Raw genomic sequence first — 25,314 nt, 5'->3', positions numbered from 1 at the left:
AAATGTTTCTCTGTTTTTGAAGAGCATGTACACGTTTAAATTGGTAGAAACTTTAATTACGACAGGGAATGGGTCCCATTAATAGGACGCATTACCCTGAATAAAGCCAACGAATCGTACCGTATATTTGCCCGTGAGTGTCCCTTTTTGTGTGTCTGTTTTTATAGCCTTCTCAATTTTCATTATGTTCTATCATAACGCTGATAAGTGTATTTTCAACGAATGTGTGGTGCGTGATGTACACCTCGTTACCTCACGTCACAAAAAAGGCTAAATCGACCGGTCGAAGGGGAAGGAGTGATGCGTCCTCTTAAACAAAATGCTTTCGCTTTCAAGATCGAGCTGAGAGATGCCGCTGTCCGAAATGCAGTGATACAGTTGGCGTCCAAAGTGTCTTCACGCCCCCGTGCACTCCTTACTTTCCCCCCGCCAGTTCTCGCCTCCTCCTCCCCGCGCTGGCTTTCTCCGCTTGCCCGCTCCTCCGTGAAATTCCGCCCGCCGTGCCATCGGCGACGCGAAATTTCGTGCAACACTTTGTGGCGCTCGGCTGTTTTTTTCCTCGCCGCAGCTCATCCGGCTCCAGATCCCTCCAGCGATCACCTTCGTCTGCGAAAGACCGGACGCGTCTCCACACACACCACGGCTTAGAAAGTGGTCAGGCATTTTTGCAACTTTTTCTTGACTGAGGGAGTGATAAAGGCCGTTTTACACGGGGCACGTCATTGCGCAATCTGACATACGTATGAAGGCGCAATCAAAATTGCGTCGTGTAAAGCGGTGAATTGCTCGAACGCATGCGAGAATGCGCGGATGCGAGACGGCAAAATAGCCCCTGCTCTTATCCCGAGCTTGCATTCTCGCAATTTCAACAATGTTTTTCCGATGGATGTCGCAGTGGTAACCATGAATATTATTCAGAATATTCTCATGAACTGAGCAAAAATGCCCCTAATTTCTACTTATAAATAAGTATTGGATGTGAAAATGGCAAGTTGTGTGCGAATATAAGTCTGAGTACCTAAATGAATTATTTGCTTCGCTAACATTGAGTGATTTGCCGACCGTTCGGTGTCTTGAATAATGTCTCGCGATACTCCAGCGGTAGATAAGCAAATGCAGGGAAATATCATTAGAATATCATTTTTCGCGCATTTATATATACGTGTTACTTAATGTATTGAACTATATGAAGGTTTGCGACGCATAAACTTTCTTGTTCTGCCATACCGGTTTAATGAGTGAATGATTCATTGATTCATCTCGAGTGTACGTTCTATGAACATGCATATTAATTTAAGTTTATGGTACGTACATTCCCGAGAGATATGAAATTCCCATGTTACAATATTCATATCCATATATTACAATATTCTAGAGGATTCCATGAATTTGATAGAAGTGAAAAATTTGTAATTTTCGATTATGATTTCCGTTCTATTACGATTAGTGCGCGTCGCAGAAAAGTATAAATTCCAGGTAGTGGCAAAGAAATCTTAACTATTCGTGGGATCTTCGTCTCCCTTTTCACTGTTTTATCTTATTAATTGTACGCATATTATCGTCTGCTTACGTTTCAGGATAATCGCCTTTGTGTCAGTGAATTTACACAAAACAGACCAGTATGTCAACAACGTTGCGCAGTGAATATCTTTTGTTCCTTGTTCTAGTAAGTGACACGCTTCAACAGACGAAAAAATTTCGTGAATGAATGCTTGATTTCAAGTACCGTGTAAAGCGGTAACGCATTCGTATGCGCAATAATTATTGCACGCAAGATTGAGAAATGAATGCAGTGCTAACCTGCGCAATGACGTGCCCCATGTAAAACGGCCTTAAGACTTGCAAAATTTAAAGCGGTGACGAACTATGCTTTTTCTGTTCACAATGCGCTCCCAGTGTAAGACGCAAGTGAGGAATGTTGCGTTAGTGACACCGAAATGATCAATTGCATAATTAATAATTGGATATTTTCACCGACTTGCCATAAAAACTTCGGCCGTACGGCCAGACAGCACACCGGATGCCCGGATATCACGACACCTTGGGTTCCTAACACATAAGTCACAGAGCAAGTGGCACTTGAAATGCGATACACCACAAGGAACAGCTGAAAACCAAGGAGGTTGTAAATACACTGGAGGCGCTGTAGTCGAGTTTTAAACGTGGTCAGAATTCCGCCATCTTGGTTTGACCATTTTCGGACTTGGTCCCAAAAGTGGACGTATATTGTCAACTATTCTATTCCTTATATCGCCTCTGATTTATAAAATAAAAATTCAACAGTTACTTCTTGATTGTCGTAGGAGTTTTCCGATCGTTCGTCATACTACTGTGTATATTAAACTGTCCATATAGCCATATAGTGGTGATAATATATCGTCGTGAACATGCTTTCATACTATTATTGCGACCGGTCCGCTACCATAAGATTTCCATTGGCTGTAAACTTATTAATTACCATGAGAAGTGTAGGGGAATGGATGTTTTACACTTGTAAAATGCTATTTTCAGCGAAGCTAGTTGCACTGCCGAACCGTGGTGATTGACAATAATGTTTCCTGGGAAAATATATTTGAGGCATATTTTCACGAAGCATAATGATAGAAAAAAGGTTTACTTTGTTCGTTTGCGATAATTTATTTTAACGTAACAACGACTATGACCGAATATTTCACCAAATAGTTAGCATTGACTCTTATGGGATCATCAATGTTTTGGTCGAAGTATGGCCGGGCCGGGAATTTGGCCGGGAAAGCAAATACTGTACTGCAAATACATATTGGGAAAAATGGATCTCTCTACACTCACCTCCGGGCTACCGACATTTTTGAAAAGTGATTATCAAGCGCGATATAGTGGTAGCATGGATCTAGCTTATATGGGACGGCCTGGGCCTTCGCTGTATTTATCTCTCATGGACTTACCTATGGCACTATGACCTTCCTGAGAACCTATAGTATAATCTTCCAAAATCCGTCCTCACTCCTACCTCCGATTTAAACACCTATAAGCCATGGGAATCCCGTTATTAGTTTATTTCCAGAAATCTAGCTTGGAGGATTACGGGATATGCAGCGCGTGCGTCCATCTTTGTAGACAACAGTTTCGCCAGAATTAAAGCTGGCTTCCCCAGGTCGATTAGTCGCAGAGAAATTGTTTCGACCGTCTTTTTGAGAAGTCTCCAATGAGACGACGCCTGACTCGACACATCGTGTGTGAATGACGATCGATACCACCTCGCTGCACTTCGTCGATCTGAAGAAGCCGACTGCAATATCGGCGAAACTGTTGTCTACACAAATGGGCTCACGCGGTGCACCTCTCCGCTGATTCTTCACCACTCCGCGAAATCCGACACGCGGATTTTATTTCTAGAAGTCACCTTAAAAGCGAAACACAGAGGAGACATTCATTTGGCTGGGAGCTTGAGCTGAAACAAGTACGAGACATTGACTCCCTTGATTTCTTAAGAGCACGATGGGAGAATTCCCATCTCCACATGTATGATACGCATCTCGTTTGGAGCGGCCAGCATTTGCTCACGTCATCCGCCGTCCAACGGCCACGGTGGGACGTGGGGGGGGGGGGGGGGCGTGAATGGCCTTACGCACTTTCGCACCTCCGCGGAGCTCCGTGACGTTCGATTCTAGCGAGGATATTGGCATCCAAGGCTAATGTGATTGATAGACCCTCTAGGGAAACATTTAGTTGTCATTATGATGCGTCATATGTAAACGGCAATCAAATAAATGTTAGTTATTTATGGGCATGTTTGCAAAACGCATTTCGTTGCTTCAAGGATGCCCGCGGGGAAACGTGGATGAGGTGAGCTCAGTTTTAACCACGAATAACAAGCTCCCAAATTTTTGAGGAATTTTTTCGCCGAAAATGCGTACTATGTACAGAAAATTACTTTACGTTACCTATTTTATATTTTTGATACGGTGATGATATTTTTTCAAGTGAATTATTTAGGTACATTGGACTCGTTTGAATTCTTTAAAAGTGACGGAGTATGTGCTGGTACTTTTAATCTCTGATGATTGGAGTAAAGAAGGAACGGCCATTGTACTTTCGTGGACACACCTGAAACATAAATCATACGTAGAGTGAATTTATTCGGTGGTAATTTGCGAAAATTTTCCATATGAGAGAAATAAATAAAACTCATTTGTCTCCATCGTAATTCATTAATTATGTTTCGCGAACTAAGAACTCATAATGCTCAATCCGATTAAGCTATTGCACTCAGTTATCCACAAATGGCAATACTAGGGTATTGCACTGTTTTCCTTACGCCCTATTGGCCCACCTGTGAAGAAATATTTTATATTTTGCAAATTAAAAGTGTCAAGATTTTATATCTGATTGAAAAAATTGCTCTCCAGTTTCAAGTGAAAATTCTCGTGATATTAAATCTGATTGATAACATTTCTCTCTGAAAAAAATTTCTCGTCATATTGCTAATATTTTACGATAAATATTAAGTATAATGGAAACTCATTGTGAACTCACGTCTGTGAATATCTTCTTTAAAGATGGAGCACTGCCACAAATTACTTTTAACGTTTTTGAGATTGTTATTCGACGTTCTTAATTTATCGTGTTCGTTGGTAACGCCTCTCATTAAATTGGTTAGATTCTTCAACAAATGGCTTATTGAATTTTTGCCTCCTCTATGGGCAAAATGCAATGAATACATATCCTTGCGTTTTGCCTGGAAGAGTTCTCTTTACAATGAGATTACCGACTTTATAGTTAACTTGCATCGAAGGAGGTTTAATCAAATAGTTCAGTCTAATTTCAATTTTTGCTGTTTCGACAAAGTAATGCATTGCCGAGTAGATTGTGCGAGTGATTTGGCTCACTTGGTAGAGCGCTGAGCTGCTCATTGAGTGGTTCCGGGTAACGATCTCTGGTGAAGCATCTAGACACCCCCCAAATAAAAATCCTCTCATTGCGAGATGCCCCAGGGAACTGACCACAATACCCGACACCTGTACTATCACATACCTACTTAGTCTGCTACCTGCCCAAACCTAACCTCAGGTTGACTCGTTGAATGACTGAGAGAATAGATATGTTGTATTATATTTGACGTGAGGTATGGCTGAGAGGTCGGAAGACGAGGGAAGCTCGTGCATCACTTCGTCCGGCGGAAGGCACGTCAACCGTTAGAGTGCCGGGGAGCGTCATCGCGCTATCTTTCGCTAAAACTGCCAGGAGCGCGATGGCGCTCCTCCTGAAACTATTTTTTTAATTATAAAAATTAACTCATATTACCAAAAATTCGTCAAATACTACATTAAAAAGGTGAAACCACATACAATAAATATTTCCTAGAGCTCTTGAATATATACCTTTAGTTGTTTTTGAGACCTCATTTTTTCCTAACCTACTGCAAAAATCATCAACAGTGCCTCGGCACTTTAAGCGTAGTACCTAGGAAACAGGTTGACACTCAAAGGGTTTAGCAGTGGTCGCATTTGCGCCTCTAGGCAGGTTGACGGCCACTCAAGTTAATCACCACTTTTCCCCGAGAGCCCTTCTAGCAACCTGCGCTCCCATCATCAGCGTCTGAGATGGCCACAGCCGTTGGCATTCTTCCTGAATGAGCAAGTAACTATCTCTGCGCGAGCAGGAGTTCCGAAACCGCTTGTAATCAAATAAAAAGCGAAACACAAGTAAGCGCATTTTCATGGAAACGCAGTGTTGACAATAGTTTGATGGCTGGGAGGGTGGTTGAAGTCCATGCAAGGGCGATGTGATGGCCCCTCTTAATCACTCGGCAAGCGGGCATTGATTTTCGAAACGATTCTAATCAGCCTTATGAGCGTCCTAATGAAGTTCACGTGAAGATGATATTCGAGGAACACACGTTTCCACGGCGCGGAAAGAAAATACATTCCGAGTAATGACGCGGTGTGCTTGTTTTTGCGTTCTCGGATCTCCTTACTGTGAGAGGCTTCTTCCTTACTCTACGAGAGGATTATAAATTCCCATGCAACGATTTAAGTTTCATAGCATGTATACATACGTTTTCAATACTTTGTACAATTTTCTGGCGGAAAATGTTTATCCGGGGCTACCAAGTTTCATTATGTTAGCACCTATGTAGTTACTGTCATTATTCTGATGAAACCCCTCGATTCACAATCACACAAAGAGAGAAAATGTATTTATTGAGATGAAGGAAATTTATTTATTTTATTTCTTTATTTATTTACATTCATTTCCTCGGTAACAGCCCTATTTGGCCTTTACATCGGGGGGCTGCAACAAATAATAATGGACTTTAATTTCCATCCACTGCCCTGGCGGGACTCGAACACGCGACCTCCGGGTTGGATGGCGAGGACTTTACCCCTCCACAACCGAGAGCAGAGAAACTTGAGATGCGAGGGCTGCCGGAGAGACAATTATAAAAATGTACCAATGAGAAAGATACTATTAGTCGTGGCTTTATGGGAGAGATCCTTTCGATTTGATTGGTTCAGGAACTGCGCTACGTCTGCAAACACCATTCCACTAGTAGCAGCATTCACACGACAGCACGACCTTTGGCCTCAGTATACGCCTTGCCCCATTTAATTCGCGACGACTATTCTTTCTATCACTCGCTCCAGAAATTCCCGGCTATCAGCCATTGCGGAATCTTGTCGGAGGTAGGTACAGCACTTGAATGGGTATTTTTCGTCTCATTGAAATATTTCAAACGTCAAGTGGCAATTCTAGACAATACAATGTAGATACATTTAGATTACGCATATCACGATTCTCATTGCTCCCTAAGGTTTTTGAGCATGTCTTTTCATAATCGATAATCTTTTATTGGTCATTAGATTTACTTTTTGCGCGTGCTATGTTTTTTTAATTAAAGCTACTTCTGTCATTCGGTTTATTGAAATAACAGAATAAATTGCTGAATTTTCGCACTAAAACTGTTTCTACTCGTAATGGCTACTCTCTATTCCATGAGTTAACCGTCTTAATGAAATGTTTCGCGTAAGTACTTGAGTCTTTGTTGAGACGAATCATTTCACCGGATGGTAATTATTTCTATTTTTTATATTGTAAGTTCGTCTCAAGAATACAAGCGGTGGGATTGAATAAAATGTTGGATTTTACCTGATTTATCATTCATTAGATTGTTCAACGAAGCTTTATCCTTGCCGTGCGCTTCGTGCCTCGTATAATATTTCTCAGCGGGCGATGACAATATGCACCCTTCTTGAGACTCCATTCCGGTTTAGCGCTAAAGGAATCGGCCGTATGATCGCACTTAATCAAATACGTATGTCAAAATATATATCCTGAAACAACAAACAATTGCTTTTTTCCCCAATAAAGAGGTTTTGATTTGATTCGTCCGATCAGAATTGATTTTTATTCAGAATGATGCACCTGGAATATTGCAGAATGCCTACCGAGATTTGCATGGATACACGTTCATTTGGGCCATGCGAAATGGTGGCATGCAACTCTTGTTGTAGCTACGATGCTGGAAGCTTCTTAGGTATCTATCTAGCTGAAAAAACAACAAATATAGTTAAATAAACCAATAAAATTGATAATTAATATTGTAAATCTTGTCTACTCTTCTCGCATCTGCTCTTGATAACAATTCCGAGGCCGTGGACTTTTTGAAAATGGGTGCGAAGTGTGTTTAGAAAAGATGGGAACTTTATTTTTTTTAAATTAATATTTATTCATTCGCCTATATTAATGTTGTCGCCTTCATAACAGCCCCCCCTAGATATTATGCCCTTGTTCCAGCGCTTAATTTAATTGTCAGCATAATAAAAAATGTCTATTGGACTCTCCAAAATCGCAAGCCGTTTGAAAATTTAGTTCCCGTTATTTTCTGAGTGTATATCGCAAGCATTGCCTTATGTCACAGTTCCGTTTAGTTCCTCCAGTAATGAAAGATGATGATTGGCATGGACTAAATTGAGCCAGGGTGTCTGATCAGCGTTAGTAGTGGCTAATAAATGGTGGTGCTACCTAACCGCGGGTTGCCGCAGGGTACCACTCCTAAACGATCTCGGCAAAATGTACGTTTCACGCCGGTAAATTGGTGGATGTTTTATTATTTTTATTTATTCCTTTTACTTGAGCATGAGTCTTGGTTGATATTGACAGCAAGCAAATTTCGTCTGGAAAAGCCGCCTTGATGGACCATTCGACAGCTTGCTTGCATGTTAATCATCAATCGCGTTGTAATTATATCAGGACTGTATTTCTATCGTCCCTTCACACATTTCTGTATTTTGGCTTAAATTTTTGGGTTGTAATTTATTGCTTCCGTTTTCTAGATATTTTAAGATGAATGTTTTTGAAAGAGCCAGCCGATGACAGAAATTTGTATTACTATTTATCCAGCGATAAATAAAATTTTGTAGGCGTATGCTACGTCATCTTCGCCTTTCAATTTTTCGGCTCCTCAGGAGTAGATTAGGTGTATTAATGCGAACCAAGAGATGCTAATGTTGTTAGAATATTCTTCACTAGCGGGCCAACCGGCGTTGTTCAAGAAGAGTAGTACCTAGAGAAGTGGGAAATATGAAACTTGGAATTCATGGTCACGTGGCAGAATTTATAGGTTCGCTCAACAGCTTACACCGGAAAAAATATTTTTTTATACCACGCACGGGATCAGCTTATACCCCGCTCCACAACATCGATCGTCATGTGCGTCAGTTCGTGCGTAAGTAAAAAAGGTCATGTGAACGCATATCCCACCAAAAAGGTTTGCACCGAGAGGATTAATAGTGAACTGAACAACCCTTTAAGTTATGTTTTCCCTTTGAGCGTGTTCACAGGTGTGCCTACTCGGCATGATTACCAACCAAAGAAGTTGTATGACATGACGTAACAAAGGGTAATAAGAAATCGACGCAAAGGATGCGTCGAAAACTACCAAAAGTAGCACTACGGGCTTTGGGAGCATAATATGCATCTGCATACGAACTTTGGTTGCAATCCGTGTAGCCGTATGGAAAACAGCGGACAGACAAACAGATATACTCTTTTACATAAGTAGATATCGGGATGACCCTTAATTGCTTAAAAATGAAATATAACAATTCAACCTATCGCAAACTGACTTTTTTCAAATTATTCCATAGAGTGAAATCGTCTTACCATTGGTTTCTTTAAGAATATATAGAGTAAAAATATATAGAGTTTCTGTAAGAATACATATACGTAGAGCACTTTCATTTATGTACAAGCGAAGGATCTAATTCACAAGAGAATTATCGAATTAACATTCAATCATTCGGCAAATAGGTGATGAATCAGGGAGGGCCGGACTTACCATAAAAGAGAAAAATCTCCGTCATGGTTGTGAAAAGGACTGGAAATGAGCCTTCGGCACATGTCGCTTTTGGTGGAAACCGATTTTCTGGAGCATTTAGAAAACCGAATACGGTCTTTTTTTACTGTTAAGAGGGTTATCATGGCGCGAAGTATAATCTGAAGTGTTCAAAGAAAGGATTTGAAACCTATTTTTTATACAAAGACTTAATTGCTTACCACCGAATTTTGCTAGTTTTGGCATCAATTGTAACTTACTATTACGCTTATGAAGCTGTAAACTTGTGTGGAAATGTAAAAAAAATCGTGTTGTTGATCAATATAATTACTATTCCAAAATTTCTTCAGTATTTATTTCATTGGGTCGCGTCAATGTAGCAAACTCGCGTATGTTTAAGCTTAGAAAGTTGATGTCGTGAGATTAGTCTCGAAGCTATCCAGGTGATGTATATCGTGAGAATTTGTACTTTGAGAAGTACCTAGAATTTTATTTTGAATGTCATATCTTTGCTGTGGCGAATTGGGTAAATAAGAATCCCATTATGTAACGCCAGAGCCTTCGTTATCTTCGACTGGACGATATTTATTCCAATTTCGTGCAAATAATCGTGGTCTCCTACACATTTTGACCGCTCTACGAAATTGTTTGCCGTTGTACGGGTAGTAAATAAGTTTACTGCGAGCTTAGAAGCGCAGTTGTATGTCCTCTAGGACGTCTGAAATAGTGCAAAGATTCAATAGTAACGCCTTGACTCCAATTTCCTCGTCATCTTGCGAATAATACAGATAGTATACCTTTTTCTTCAGCCTTGCCTCTTTTTAGTGAGATAAAGAAAAAATGACGCACGTGCATAGCAACTGTCATGGCGTCCACATATCTCTGTCGTTCAATCTGATATTTACGTTATCATCCCAGAATGCCTCGATCAAGGTTTAAGTCTTTTGTTAAGGCCTTTAACAGGAGATAAAATTCACAATCGGCGAACGACATCTAGAGTTTCAGAAAAATATATTCTAAACTGTTTTTTTCCTGCCTTATTCTCATGCTTGAGAGATTAGGTTTTTTCATTGTTTCCCTAAAGCTCTCTTCCTCGAGATAAAAGAGTTCAAACGATGACATGGGGTGATATCGATAAAAATTGACATCTCAGCCATCCTTTCAACCTCCCTTTATGTTATTGATATCAAAGCTTTATTATCCATCAGTTGAAAATTTTCCAGCTTCGCAATTTGTTCTGAACGCCGCAGAATGTAAGTACCTCTCATAACCTCCTATTCAACGCTCATAGATAAGTTCTGTGATTGTGATTACCTTGTGGATACCATTTCCAAAGTTTGTGTTCGCTGGAAACTACGAATAGCATTTGCATATGGGCTCATTCCTATGGATAGTTGCTTCTTTTGGCCAGTATTCGATCTGCGAGCCATTTTGATTCATGGAAATATTTCACTTGTTTCAATTTTCCGGCAAGCTAAGATTAGAGTAGGCGGTTTTCATCGTGATGACGTATTAACTCATTGTTTTGGATTTCGAGTCTGAAGTCTATTGGGCAACCGTATGTTTGACACGACACCTATGTTCTGAAACCACGTACAAGGTTGAGTTTCACAGATCTACTCAGTGGGCTCGATAGCAGTGGGGTAGCCAGGAATTTCGTTCGGGAGGGGGTTCAAAACCAGGGGGGGAAATTTTTGAAAAGCGGAGTGCTAAGTGGAGGGTTTTAAATTAATTTTAACACTTTTCTTAATCAAAAAAAACTTCTCTTTTCAAAGAAATCTATTGTAAAACCATTATTTTTCAATATTTTGTTTTCTTTAATGAAGCAAAGTAATTAAATTTTAATAGTTCATAGGTTCCACCCGGAACATTCCCCCTCGCTACGCCACTGCTCCATAACAAGGAACTAACAAGGAACAAGGAAAGGGAGGATAACAATGAACAGGAAGGAACCAATGTACACTATTGATATTAATAAACTAAAAACTTTATGCAAATTTTCAGTTATAGTTGACTTTAGTTTGAAATAATTTTGTCATCTACATTGTAATGTTTTTTAATGTTATTTCTGCGATTGTTTTTGCCAAAATCAATTCACTCTTTTGCAAATACTTACTTCTAACGCTTTATCTCCAGCCAATTTATTTTGGATCAATAGAATTCTTTGGAGGACGTAGTATTTCGTGGATAGGTTAGTTTGCTACTCATTGAAGAGTTCTGGTTTCATATTCGTGCGCGCTCATTGAACACCTTCGGCAAAAATCCTCGCGAACCGACGTGACCCAGGAGAAGGTCGCTTTGCGTTGAATGTGTGACATTCGTTCTGTCCTATTCCATGATGAAATTCACTTGTCTCCCTTCAAAGCAACACTCGAGTTGAAACGCAGAGGCCATAACTTCTTCAATCGAAATTTTGATTCTCCGATGAGTTGATTTGAGGATAATACCTAGTTTTTGAGAGCCCACACTTTTTGCGAATACCTAGCAAATATTCTTTCGCCTATGGCTAGGAATTCGGATCAATTGCCTGAAAACAATGGTGAACTTTAAGGCAAGTTCACAGGTGGTCATAATTATCGTGGTAACCAGCACTGACAATGAGTTATATGCCATTTATCTGGATTTAAGATAAGGTAGACTATCTCCTTTAACTCGGCTGTGTGTGAATATCGGCGAAACAAAGAAACACATTTTACTAGAGGAAAGATTCAGGATTAAGTCCTCGATCTTCGCACTTCATCATTCAAAGTGGATGTCTCTCCATGGAGTGCGTTTCATAAGAGCATAAGCGTATATCAGCAGTTTTCTGCGTAGAGCACTAGCTACCTTACCTCATCCACCAGCTTACATAAACCAGTAAATTGCGAAGGATAAGATGATCGATGTGAACATGTACTTTTCTCTATTTAATCGCGTATACTATCTTTTTCAACCTATTGTAAAACTAAGTTCTTAAATTATCTAACTGGGATACTAAAAATCTATTTCCTCGAGATATTTATTTACTGGCAGTGACTTTCGCGCAAACTAAGCGCTCTAGATATTAAGGAGACGCATCTTACCTGTTATATTGATCTGTTTTTATCAAATTACTTCTTTGAAACCAATGCTATCGTCTTGGAGTTTTTTGAGTGAATTATAGTCAACATTTACCATTATCTCAAATATTTTTGAAATTTTCAAATTTGAGGAATTTTGATAATTCCTGATTTTATATTTACATGGTCTGAAATTTTCAAGATCACCACGGAAATTTTAGCCAAGTGGTCACCATCAAAATTCACAGTCTACTGGCCGGTTAGGGCATCATCTTTTGCATACTGTAGTCATTTCTTCCTGGTCTCTCATTAGGAATTAATCCGTCCATTCTTTCGAATACCATGTTTTTCACAAGGCCCAGCCATAACAGCCGTCGTGGCCACCGGAATCTAACAAGATGCGTTCTTCTCCTCCTGAACATCACCTATCCCGCTTCTCTCTCCTTCTTTAATTGGGCCATAGATCGTTTTGATTCTTCCTAATTTACAAAAGATTTTGAACAAGTAGGAGGTTTGGAAAAGAAGACGAAACCGGCCTTTCAGGTTCTCCATTTTTCATTTCTTTGAAGGGATTGCCTTTTAAACCCAGCCGGAGTTTATTTCCACTCGTGGTAAAGCATGGGGAACTCAGGTAGTCACATAAATTTAGGCCCAGATCGACGCTGGTGTGCGGAAACTTTTATCTTTGTCTAGCAGTCTCAGAGGCTGGCGTTCATCGATGATGCCTGCAGAACGTTTAGTTTCCGAATACTGAGTTTCACGCCACCCCGTGCAGAACGTCGAATACATGGTTTCAAGCCATTTTGCTTCCGATTGCAATTGTTCTAGTGTATTTTCAATCGATTTGAAAGCCTGTTTACGAGAATTCCCCAAATTTATCCCCAAAAAATGAATGAATATACATGATATTACATTATGTCCCTTGGTCATGTTTTTCCATTAAATATTTATGGTGAATTAGAAGGCTTGGATTTGAGTTTCGGGCCAGGAAAGCAACCTCAACCCTCTGCAATCATTGCAGTGGCTGTTTAACAAACCTTGGATTGGAAACTTTGGAGAACAAACTCTTTAAGTGTGAACTTGTGCTACTTTGACAAAGGCAGTTGTGCCTCAATTGACCTTCGCAATGAAAAATACCGAATGAGTGCGCTTAGCGCTTTGAACCATTTGAACAAACTAGCATCGTAAAAGGTCACTTTCAACTGCCCATTTTTTATTTTTTAAGTGGCTCCTAGAAAGGTTGCACTTAGTATATCAGTTGAGGAATCGAAACAGGACAAGCATCGGGCGCATGTCTTTGTGCGGCACAAATGGTTAAATGAAGGCACTCGATAATGGCGGATAGACGATGCCCAATCAAGCTCAAAAACGATATCATTTCTTTTTTTTCATATTCAACGATACTGTCCCGTTTACAGCTGCGCAGGTAATGTGTCAAGTTTTCAGAGATATTGTGTTTTTCAACCAGCAAAGACAGTCGTGTTTTCGAAGATAGAACTACATAAATATCTCGTAAAATGCAAACTAATCTTACCTTGATTTTAGCGTAGCATGGTATGGAAGATTGATATAGTACACAATAGACGAAGCCGTGTGCAGCCTGAAAAAATTAGGGCGAAGGTGGCAATTACACTTTTTTCCAAGGCTATAAGGTCCCAAAGCATGTGACATTGTGCAAATAGGACTCCTTTGAAGAATTTATTGGATGGTTTCAATGAGGTATATGATGTTATTAGTAATATAAGTTAATGTTGCTATAATAACTAGTACAAATCTGGCAAAAAATCATAACTGTTGTAATTCACTTTAGCGCATGGTTCGTTGTGAAGAAGTTTCCAGTGTTCCTGAAGTTTTGAAAGAATTTTATCATTAATCATTTAATCAAAGGACAATGAATCTTATTCAAATATAATATAATTGATTTCGCTTCTGAGGTAATGTCGTTGACTGTAACATGTTCTTTAATGCTTGTATGTATCAGTGTAAAGAGAGGCACTGCATTCATTAGTATTATAGACAAATATACGAATTTTTATCCACAACAAGAATGAGAAAACTTTCCTCTTGGTGATATCGATTTGTATTAATTCGTTGGGATGACATTGGTAAGATATTGAACCAAGGATTGCATGCAACAATATGGAATAATTGGAGAGGCCTACCACTTTACATTATCGGTTGGAAAGTTGGATTGGAAGAAGCTTGCACCAAACTGCTCTTATCCAAATTACCACTTCATTTATGACATAATTTGCATGGATTTCACATCCAGCTTACGTTTTTTGCAGACCAGATCATGATCCCAGTTACTCAAATTGCGTCACTGCAAGCGATTTCTCTCCCAATGATATCCCTGGGATTCATACGATAGCGAAATATCACTTTTTCTGGTGTTATAATTTCTTATAGCAGTCTATTCGCCTGCAATCACCGATAAGTGAATATCTTGACCACCGCCTCACAGAGCATCAGTTACAAGTTTTACGGCACGAGTCATGAAGATAAGAGGGAATTGGTCGGCGAAAAACGAACTAAAATGGGAAGTTATATTGGCATAATGTTATGCCTGTAGTTTTTTATCTCCTTGGGTGAAACTTTTGCTCATCATTTCTAAAATAAGAAACTAAATTTCTAAAGAAAAGGCATCCATTCTTAGAGTTACCAGAATCAGCGATTGCTCGGGATCGGAAATGGATCGATTCATACGTGGCACTCACCGGCGCATTGACGCTTCACGAGAAATTCGATGATTTCAGTTGACGGTATCAGAGTTTTCATTAGTCTTTCAATATTAAGCCATCATATATTCCACGTTTTGTTTATTTAACATTGATTTTAGGTGGAAGTATTAACTTCCAGCCCTTCCATTGAGCATTGAATCCTTCACATTATGCCACTTCCGTCAGTTTTGGATTTTTGAAGCAAGTTTTAAGTGAAATTTTCAACCTACAACTTAAGTGTCATTCAAATTTGGAATGGTTTCATAAAGTGGCCATAGCTCTAAGGTAACCTAGCCTCCATTAGTGTTTCCTTGCTTTCAACCCAGCTCCTCCATCATCTAAGAAGCGTTCTTTGCTTTCTCGTGGTTGTTCCCCTACCGTGAAACTGGCTTGATCTGAATTCATCTCGTCTGATCTTGGGGTAATCTCATTTCGGAAAGTGTGCCTCGAGTCTCGTGCGCACTCCACTGGATTCCTTCTCTAGTCTAGTCGCTGTCCTCGCTCACTTCACCTTCAGCAAAAGCAAACCAAAGCCGCCTCAATTTCGAGTATTATGCGCATCTCCACTCACCGCAGAGTTGAACCGTTTCGGGTAAGATGAGTTATAACGACATTTGAATAAAAAATTATACTATTTTTTTATTTTCTAACTGCTTTTATCTCGATAATTCTGACAACCAAGCATTTCGACGCATGGAGTTTTCGTCAAGTGAATTTTCGACATCGAGCCCCATTACATTTATGTAGCCTCCGGGTTTGGCATGTAAAGGGATGATTAGGCGTAAAATATAACTGAAAATACAGAAGCAGATGTATATTTTTGATGCCGCAGAGGGTTAAAACGTGCTTGCTTAAAATAAATCATAATATCCAAGTACTTCACTTCGGAATGCGTACATTTTCGTTTAGTATCATCTCCCTTTTGGTGTACAAATCCTTACTGCTGATTACTTCTCACGATCAGTAATACACGATAAGTAATTTCCTTGGGAATTGGAGTTTAGTGACAAGCGGAAAGACATTAGGAGGTAAACTTATGGAATGGCCAATTCCTTATCGATTGCGTGTTTTCACAAGGCTTTAACCGCTTAAAAAACGACTATTACTTACACATATCGGGGAACATACATATATTGGCCAATCAGGGAACGTCCTCATACTTGAGGAGAGGACCACTAAGCTTCTTGCCATCTTTCGCCTAAGTGCGCCAGCAGGACAGCTGAGGAAACTGTTGTGAATCCATGTCATCATGTCTATCTATGCTATGGACGGAATTATAAAATTCTGAATTCATGAAGCTCACCTCAGACTAACTCACAGGCGTGTGATTTTTCACAAATTCAGGGTAAGGGGGTAAGATCCTTTCCCTAGGCTACCTCTAACTTCCAGATGTTTTCCTTGGGGCCGTCTAAAGGCTTCAGCTGATATTTGAAACCAGGACTTAGTCGAGCACTTTAGCCCACCGATAGTAGGATTATTGCTGGATAGGACCTATTGCATTTTTAATTTCGGATTTGTTTTTTTCTGAAGTTTTTCTAGTGAAAATTAAGTACTTAAAATGCTTGAATAAAAGCTAATGTGGCTGTTAATAAGCATATTATTTATTTGATATCTCCATTTTCAGCGTGCATAGTTTGTTTTTGTATTGCCTAAATAGCCTATAATTATTCTAGTAGGCTCCTTCACTCACTCAAGTTGAAATAAGAAATTTCTTATTCCCTAAAGATACCTCCTGCAGCTCTATACCTCCCTGCAATGCTTTTCGTGTCCATTAACATCACTGGGTCTCTTTTTTAAAGTGACTCCTGCTCGAATGGTCTTTTTACAACCGCTTACTTTATTGAGACCAACGCTATCATCTTGAAAACTGCACGATATATTGAGTGGACATTTGTCAACGTTTTCCTCCATCTCAAATTATAAAATTTTACCTTGATATTTTCTTAGGAATGAAATTTTTACGTTTGTGGTGTAGGATACTATTGATAAGAGCGTATGCTATGCATTACGAAATGTTCAAGATGAGAGCGCATGTTTGAAACGAGTTATTGCTCAGAGAAAAGGCAAAATGCGACCAGTTGAGATGGAGTGCTGCGCCCTCTTAAAATGTTAATCTAAAAGTAATTTCCACTTCCGCCGCTGTCTTCCAATACTCTCCGTGGTCTCCGGATTTCTTTCATGGCAGAATGCACGTCAAAAGGAACGAATGCAGTGCGCAATCACAATTATCGCGCATCGCTTCTTCTCTGTTTCCCAAGCATCACTTAATCGTTTTCCCTCGAGGGCCTTTTCCTCTTCTCTGGATCTGGCGAAGCGACAGGCTTCTATGGCGGGAAATGAATGTCATCCGGAGACGGGAGTGCATACTTACTAAACTCTACATTGCGCCACATTGGCAATTTCTCGCTCTTCCAAAATATTTTAATAGCATTCCATTATTATTTTTCCTGGTGCCTTTCCCGAGAATATCATGCTTTTGTTTTGCGATTTAAATGCAAATGTAACGCCAAACAGACATGACCATCGACTCGAAGTTAGTCGTTGAATAGCTGCTACTTAAAGCATATCGTCTGTTAGATTGAAACAAAATTAAATGAGCTATAAATTCAATTAAAGTCATACCTTTTTTTTAAAAAAAGGCATAGATTTTTTTAGAGAACATGATGGTGTCTCAGCTAAATGAAATAATCTTTGCGCTCATTGTTTTCATCAATATTTCCTCACATTCACAATATCTGAAATTAAATCCTCTTATAAATCAAGGGTGAAAGTGGCAATCATTGAAACATATGGACAATGATATCACTTAATATTAGGTTGGTCAAGATGAAATGGAGCGAGAAATGAGGAGGTGAGCCGGAGATAAGGAGATGAAGGGGAACTGAGTGGCATCATACGCCAGGGTAAGAGCCGAAGGTGGAGAGGTCTTAAGGCAGAGTAATTACGAGAGGAGTGTAATGGAGGGAAAAGCTGATACGTCGAGAAAGAACAAATGGTGAGATCTTCGGGCAGATTAAGAGGGACGCAAGGAAGAAGTTTAAAGACACCAGTCGGATGGAAACTCGGGAGATTTAGATTTGAAATGCATTTTTACGTGTAAGTCATGCGTCAGTAAATAATAATCTACCTCTGGAATAAAATTAAAATTGAAATTTTATGCAATATAGAAACGAGATTTACTTAGGGAAGTACAGGTCAGGAGAAGGTTGAACACGTATTCGTTTGGGTTAAAATGAGTAAATTTACATGAGATACTTTACTTGAGATAATACTTCCTTTTTGATAATGCCACCTTTCTTTTCGATAGGTGGCATTATCAAAAAGGAAGTATTATTATAAACTGCATTTAAGAGACATTTTCCTTGCCACGAAATCATAATTTCCAACGACTTTTATAGATTTGCAAATATTCATCCCCTTTGAAATTGGCCCCTTACCTTAATGCATGTTTTTTAATGCATAATAGTTTATACAAAAACCAAGTAGCCGTGATAAAAGCAGGGCCCAGCTGTGAAGAAGCAAGAATTAAGAAAGGAGTGCGACAAGGCTGTACATTGTCACCCGTAATTTTCAACGTTTACATTGAGAAAGCCATTAATGAAATCAAAGAAAAGGAATTGGGAGTGAATATCCATGGAGAAAAAATTAGCATGCTAAGATTTGCCGATGACATAGTCGTTATAGCAGAAACAGAGAAGGATTTGAAAAATATTTTGGCTAATATGGGTAGGGTAATGAGTAGATATCAACTGAAAATAAGCACGAAGAAAACCAAGATCTTAGTATGCAGCAGAAGAGAAGAAGTCAAGACCAACATTAAAATAGGGAGGCAAAACTGATAGAGGTGGATGAATTCTGTGATTTGGGAAGCAAGATAACTAGTGACGGGAGAAGCAAGAAAGAAATTATCAGCAGAATAGCCCAGGCGAAGAGAGCATTCCACCAAAAGAGAGACCTGCTTACAGCGGGAAACTTAAATATGGAAGTAAAGAAACAATTTATAAGAACCTACATTTGGAGTATGCTCCTATACGGAAGTGAGGCATGGACAATGGCCGCAGCGGAGAAAGCAAGGATAGAGGCCTTTGAAATGTGGTGCTACAGAAGAATGATGAAAATCAAATGGATCGACCGAGTTAGTAACGAGGAAGTGCTAAGAAGGGTAGGAGAGAAGAGAAGCCTCATGAAAACCTTAATAAGAAGACGGAACAACCTTATAGGCCACATCTTGAGACATGATGGCGTGATGAAGACAATCGTCGAAGGACAGGTGGAAGGCAAGAATGGAAAAGGAAGACCTCGAACAAAATATATGGAACAAGTAAAGAGAGATGTGAAAGAGAAGAATTACGTAGGTGTGAAAAGATTAGCTGATAGGAGAACTGAGTGGAGAGCTGCGTCAAACCAATCCTAGGATTGTTGACCAGTGATGATGATGACCTTAATGCCAAATAATTGCCAATCTGAATCACCAGTGCGAATGAACTTAGCCACTGAAGCATCAGGGAAGGGAAGGACCTGGCTTGGTTTGGGTAGAAATCGAGGTCTGCCGTAAACCTGTCCTAAGGATTGCAGTACTATGAATGAAATTAATCATGTCACATATTTTTTCTACTATTTGTAGTTTCTAACGAAATATTTATCTGGTAACGCTGAAATTAGCAAACTGTAATCTTCTTCTGCTCTGTGCTCAATTTTCCCATTCTTCAGGTTTCGCCACTTCGCGCACAGTCTCTCGAGTCACCTTGTGTCTCGTGCGTTTACGACTGCGCCATCCCAGGCAAATACGTTTCACGCGTGTTGTCGTAAAAACGTTTTTCATCAAAGACGACAAGTATCGACGTTAAAAAGCAAAATTGGACTACCCAGAATGAGAATAATCCAATCATTATGCTTAAAATTTACGCTTTTTCCAGCTATATCAAGTGACTGTTGCGCCACTTTTACGTCACTAACGTGATTCCAATTTTATTACGGCATTTACTTGGTAATAATATGTGCCTACATTTTACTTTAATCACAATTCTCAAGATATGATGAGATATTTTTATATATACTTTATATATACTTTTTCGCCAAGGCTTATTTTCTAGCAGTAATCAACGTTTTTCCTACGCTTAGAGGAATATTTCAATAAGTGGTATAAAAATGTGGATTTTCAAATGCGATTTCCAATAATTATTGCTTGGAGAGGCCGTTTCATGCGGCCGTCCGTCCATTGCAAGAACGTTGAAGTTTTCATGAAAAGGGCAAATACTTTGCTTCTCCCACCAATCCTTAAATATAAATGTGTCTATTCACGAGGAATGTTATCCATTCATGAGTATGTACTTTAGTCCTTATTTGTCCTATTCTTGCGCTTAATTAAAAAATACGTATGGAACCATTGAGGACGTCGCAATCTTCAATCCAGCCTCCTTATCCTAAACAAGAGCTAAAAGTTGGCACGCATTGGCATGGCGTTTTGTATTTGAAGCATGTCCATCATTCCCCCAGGTGGATTCGAGAATAATTTTTCTTTTCTTTACGGAAACCAGGAGAGGTGAACCGTAGGTGTGATGACATTGTATGCCAAGTTCAAAAGTGTAAAGAAGCAATTAGGTTTTGAATGCTTCCATTGCTAATATTCTTTGTATTGCCGCTTAAGTTTAACAATTATTTGGCATTCAATTTACGAGCCAATTAGGAGATACATAGGTAAAAAGAGGGAAGTCGGTGGAATTAACGATTTCGTGGCGAGGAAAATGCCCAATAAGCTATTTTTGATGATACTACCTTTTTTGTTAGCTACCTTTCTTTTATTTACACACCTCCATCCAAACTGGATACCTGTGGATGAAATTCACGAGAGGAGGAATTCGTATGTCTATATGCTCTTGTGGATATCGTTTTTGAGGAATCCAATAGAAATAGCCTGGTAAATATCGAGCAAAAACTGTCATATTGAAATGCTAAAATCAGGAATGAAGTTCACGGCTTCTGCGAGAGAGTAACAGCTCAAATGTTACTTATTTTTCAGATGTGAATGCATGAGCGGAGTCATTGAGCAATAAAAATACGAAGAAATTCATTTCCTTTATACTTCGGTACTAACTTATATTGTTAATGTAAATAAATAGTTTGTATTTCATTATAATTACTAAGTTACGTTACGATGGTAAAATTCTAAAGCAAGAAACTGCTACGGCAGTGCTGATGATTCAAGGAGTGAGATTGCGTAGTGCACAGTCTTTGACCTTCTGCTCATGATTTTTTAAAATATTAAATGGGAAAAATTGCGTGATACAGGTATAAGTGCAATGCAAGTAATGCAATCTTATATTCTCAGTTATTCACAATGATTTGGTTTTAGACGGTGATTATAGTTGATTGTATCAAGTGTCTGTTTGTAATTGAGTTCCTCGAGTCATTCTTAAGCTCACTATCAAGGTTTTTGTTGTCTATTTTGAGATGCATCTTCTATTCTCCGTGAAGAAAAATATCAATGGTGCCATTATACGAATAAAATTCTCTGTGTAAAGTATGCTTTTATCCAAAGGTAGGCAGAATTTATTGTGAGCTGAGTCAGATCAAATACTATATGCTAGTTAAGCTTTGAGGATTTTCTTTCCTTCTTAAAATTATAGCACAGTAAAAACCAATGCTATTGCAAATATAATATTTCCTCTTTTAAAAGATAGTAAGTAACTTTTATCCAGAAAAATTGACGATAGTATCAATATGATTTAAATACCCTTAACATTTAACGCATGGCAAGATTGCAGTTATAGCTATCAGTTTATTAATTAGAGATATGTAAAATAAGGTACCTAAGAGGCTTTATTAAATAGATTAAAATACATAATGCAATTCAGGCTGCTTAAACTGTTATTTCACTATTATTTTGAAAGTAAATAGTTTGATTTACCCCAATATACTTTTGTTTTTAGATTATTTCGTTTTTGATACATCTGAATAATGTTTGTTTAGAAATATACTTAGCTTATCACTTATTCTGCGGCTCCTTTTAGCATTGTTTATCTTCTTAGCGTCGATTTTCATCCCACTGATCGAAAATCAAATAAATAAATATCTCGAGCAATCGTTATAACTGTAGCGATTGCAATAAAAAAAAACGTTTACGAACGTCAGTGCGTATCCAAATTTCTAATTATTATTTTTTTGCTAGATTATAAGTTATGTGCACATATTTGTGTAAGTGCCTGTAGTTTTCTTTCTGTAGACGAGTATTAAAAAATGAGGATGGCTATGACTTGGTTGCTGATTTCTTAAGGCTTCCTGCTTTCCGTCAGTCCCTACTGTTATGTTTTAAATATGGATTACTACTGGTTGAACGTTTATGAGCATGAATTCTCTTGACGCTCAGCAATATTGCCTCACGGCCAAGCTCATTCCCGTTCACGCTTATCGCATCTTGCTTGGTTAATTGTAAGAAATCCCCGAGTAAATTGATGGCCAACGAATGAACTTCCTCTTGAGCAACATCGCACACTTCTCTGTGGAATCTGAAATTTTCCAAACGTCGGATGCTCCCTTGTTAATCGCTGCAAGCCTTTTCTTCTCCTACGAAACCCCCCACCCACATCCCGGAAGAGCTGCAGACATTATTTTCTATCAATTATTTTCCATACAAATGAGCCTGCCCTAGAATTCTTCTGCATTCTTCGAGGGAAGCATAACGAACGTGTATTTGTATGCCTGCCAGAGAGACGTTTTCAAGCCTACTTTCAGTTTTCAACTGGAAGATGTAGTTCAACAGATACTTCAAATGTTGCATAAGATTCTTTCATGCCAAGTTCATATTTGCTTGAGCAACTCACAATTGAGGATTTCCTTTTCAATGTCATGGAAATTCCGTCTTTCCTTTGTAATCTTGGCGGATGTTGTGCTTCGCGAACCGAGCTAATGTCCACGCTTAAACGGTTTGAAAGTATTTTGTGGAGACGTAATCAGAAATACCAAGAGGAAGACGTACTAGCGTGGATAAATCCCAGTGCACGACGTTTATATCCTGCTGTTATTTTTTGCAGAAAGTCACTATTGTAGCAAATCAGCTACCATAGTTCGGAGGGGTATTTCTTTAGTCTTCTTATACGTAAATTGTGAGCTCATGAATTACTTTTGCTTAATTTGTTCAGAGAATAATGCAATCAACAATAAACATTGTGGGTTGATGAAAGCTTTTCAAAACTATTAAAGTCAATTTTTACATCTAATTTATGCTCAAGTTCAAAAAGGTTTATTTCTATACTGCAGTGCACATGAACATATTTACTTAGTAAGGTAGAGTTACAGTTATTTACAGCAGATCCCCGTTATAGGAAATATTTCCTCTTCAGGGCATGTCACATTGTTATTATTTATACATTGTTTGTGAGCTTGTAGCAGATATGGTAAAAGTCAAAAATGCTGGAAGAACTTGAACTCTAATTTATGCTGCAATAGGCAAACTATCTTTCGTTTACGATAACAATATTTATTTATTGATTTATTTGGAATAAAATCCATTTAAAATAAATGTATCGATAGATATCAATTTCCAATCGTATTGCATAAAAACTACCAGCGAAAAGTACATTTTACTGGGAAATAGAGAAAAGAGTGGTAATTTTATGAAAGGGGTACATGAAAATTGACATAGTCAGGAACAGTGCAAGGTGTAATACGACAGTGACTCGGGAGTTAATGGTCAAAATAGCTAAAGATAGACCGATTAGTCTTTTAAGCTCTTAAAGAGTTTTTTCTTGAATATATGTAGTTGTGCATTTCCGGATACTTAGTCGATAACGAAAAACTATCGCTAAAATCACTGGTGATAACGTAATAAATTCAGTGCATAACATTTACATTACCTAAAAGAATGTATTAGTTTTTTTTAGACTCGCCTATTAGTGTAATAATTTGAGCAACATTATTACGAGGGCCAAATGAAAAGCAGGCTAGGCATGTTTGAAATATTCAGCATCGAGCACAGACGTGAAATGTTTATAATACTCCATTGTCGAATTTCTTTAAAAGATTCAATTAAAACGTAAAAGATCCTGATATTGTGAAATCAATACTATGACATTTTTGAGTGCCTGGTGTAATTATCGTCAATAACACCTGTTAGAAACATTGTTTATTTTATTAATATTGTCGAATGGCAGTCATTACTTTTTGATTATTTTTTCCACCCATTTCATGAAATCCTTGCGCTTGGCCAATGGCCATGCGTTGAAGCTGCCGCCGAGGATCTCAGCACCTCAAAAAATTTCATTTTTGACAATAATTCAATAAATTATAACAAACTTCTGTCCTTTGTACTGCAGAATCGTTGATGCATTCTTTTTCTTCATTACTATGTCAGCTATTCGATAAATTTTCGGTTGCATATTTACGCTTCAAGTACCTACTCGTAGTTTGATAGAGCCCTTCCATTGGAATTGCAGTATTTTGAGGACCTCCAAGAGTACTGTCGGCGCAATAATTGATCAGCTATATTAGCTCTAATGTTTAAAATTAGCTGAGTAAAAATTGTACGACATTGCCTAGGAATGTTTGATTCTGTTACTATGTTACTGTTACGTTACAATATGCCAATGTTATTGATATCTAATTCACGTCTCAGATTTTCTAGTCATATAAGAATTCTGTTTAAGATTATTAGCTCAACCTCAGCGCCTTAATATTATTTTGTTTATTTTTAACTGAATAAAGTAAAAAGGAAAAATGATCATGTTGTCATTAAGTGTTCAATGTTGAGGTACGTTTCCCGTTGTATAGAATGACAACAAATTTGGAGACCCACATTTTCGACCATTGAGGGATTGAAACCCCATAATTTCCGAGATTAGTAGTCTTTTCACGGGTCTGAACTTGCTGATGATGTCTTCCTTAGAGTACTTTTCCAGTCAGCTTCTTCCGCCTCATTCATTTGCCATTCTCTTTTGTATGACATTTGGCACGATGAGGAAGAAGTTAAATAAGGCATTGCCATATTTGCACTAAATTAATTTTACCAGGACGCGTTTCGTTGTCACAACAAGTGCAATATGCTCCTGACAATTGTATTGTAACAACGAAACGCGTCGCGCAAAAATAAAAACGGCGGAAATATTGCAATGTCTACTTTAAATAAAATTGCCATTTTATATATATGAAGTGACCCTACCCATTTTCGTTTCTTTATAGAGGAAATAAATAGTTTTCTAATAGAGGAAATAAATTTCAGCGAAATGCAACGGAGGTTTTCCGCGGT

At 38.6% G+C, this 25,314-nt stretch overlaps 1 protein-coding gene across 1 annotated transcript in view; it reads left to right on the top strand.

Moving 5' to 3' along the window:
- The first annotated feature begins 10,509 nt into the window (after positions 1–10,509).
- LOC124170848 (solute carrier family 41 member 1) overlaps positions 10,510–25,314 on the top strand; it is a 39,166-nt gene continuing 24,361 nt past the window's right edge. Inside the window, exon 1 of the mRNA XM_046549846.1 lies at positions 10,510–10,569. The gene's annotated coding sequence lies outside the window, so the exon portion shown is untranslated. The remainder of the gene's footprint in view (positions 10,570–25,314) is intronic.

The sequence above is a fragment of the Ischnura elegans genome, chromosome X (genome assembly GCF_921293095.1).
Source record: "Ischnura elegans chromosome X, ioIscEleg1.1, whole genome shotgun sequence".
Classification (NCBI taxonomy): Eukaryota; Metazoa; Arthropoda; class Insecta; order Odonata; family Coenagrionidae; genus Ischnura; species Ischnura elegans.
This window is presented reverse-complemented; position numbering and strand designations above follow the sequence as displayed.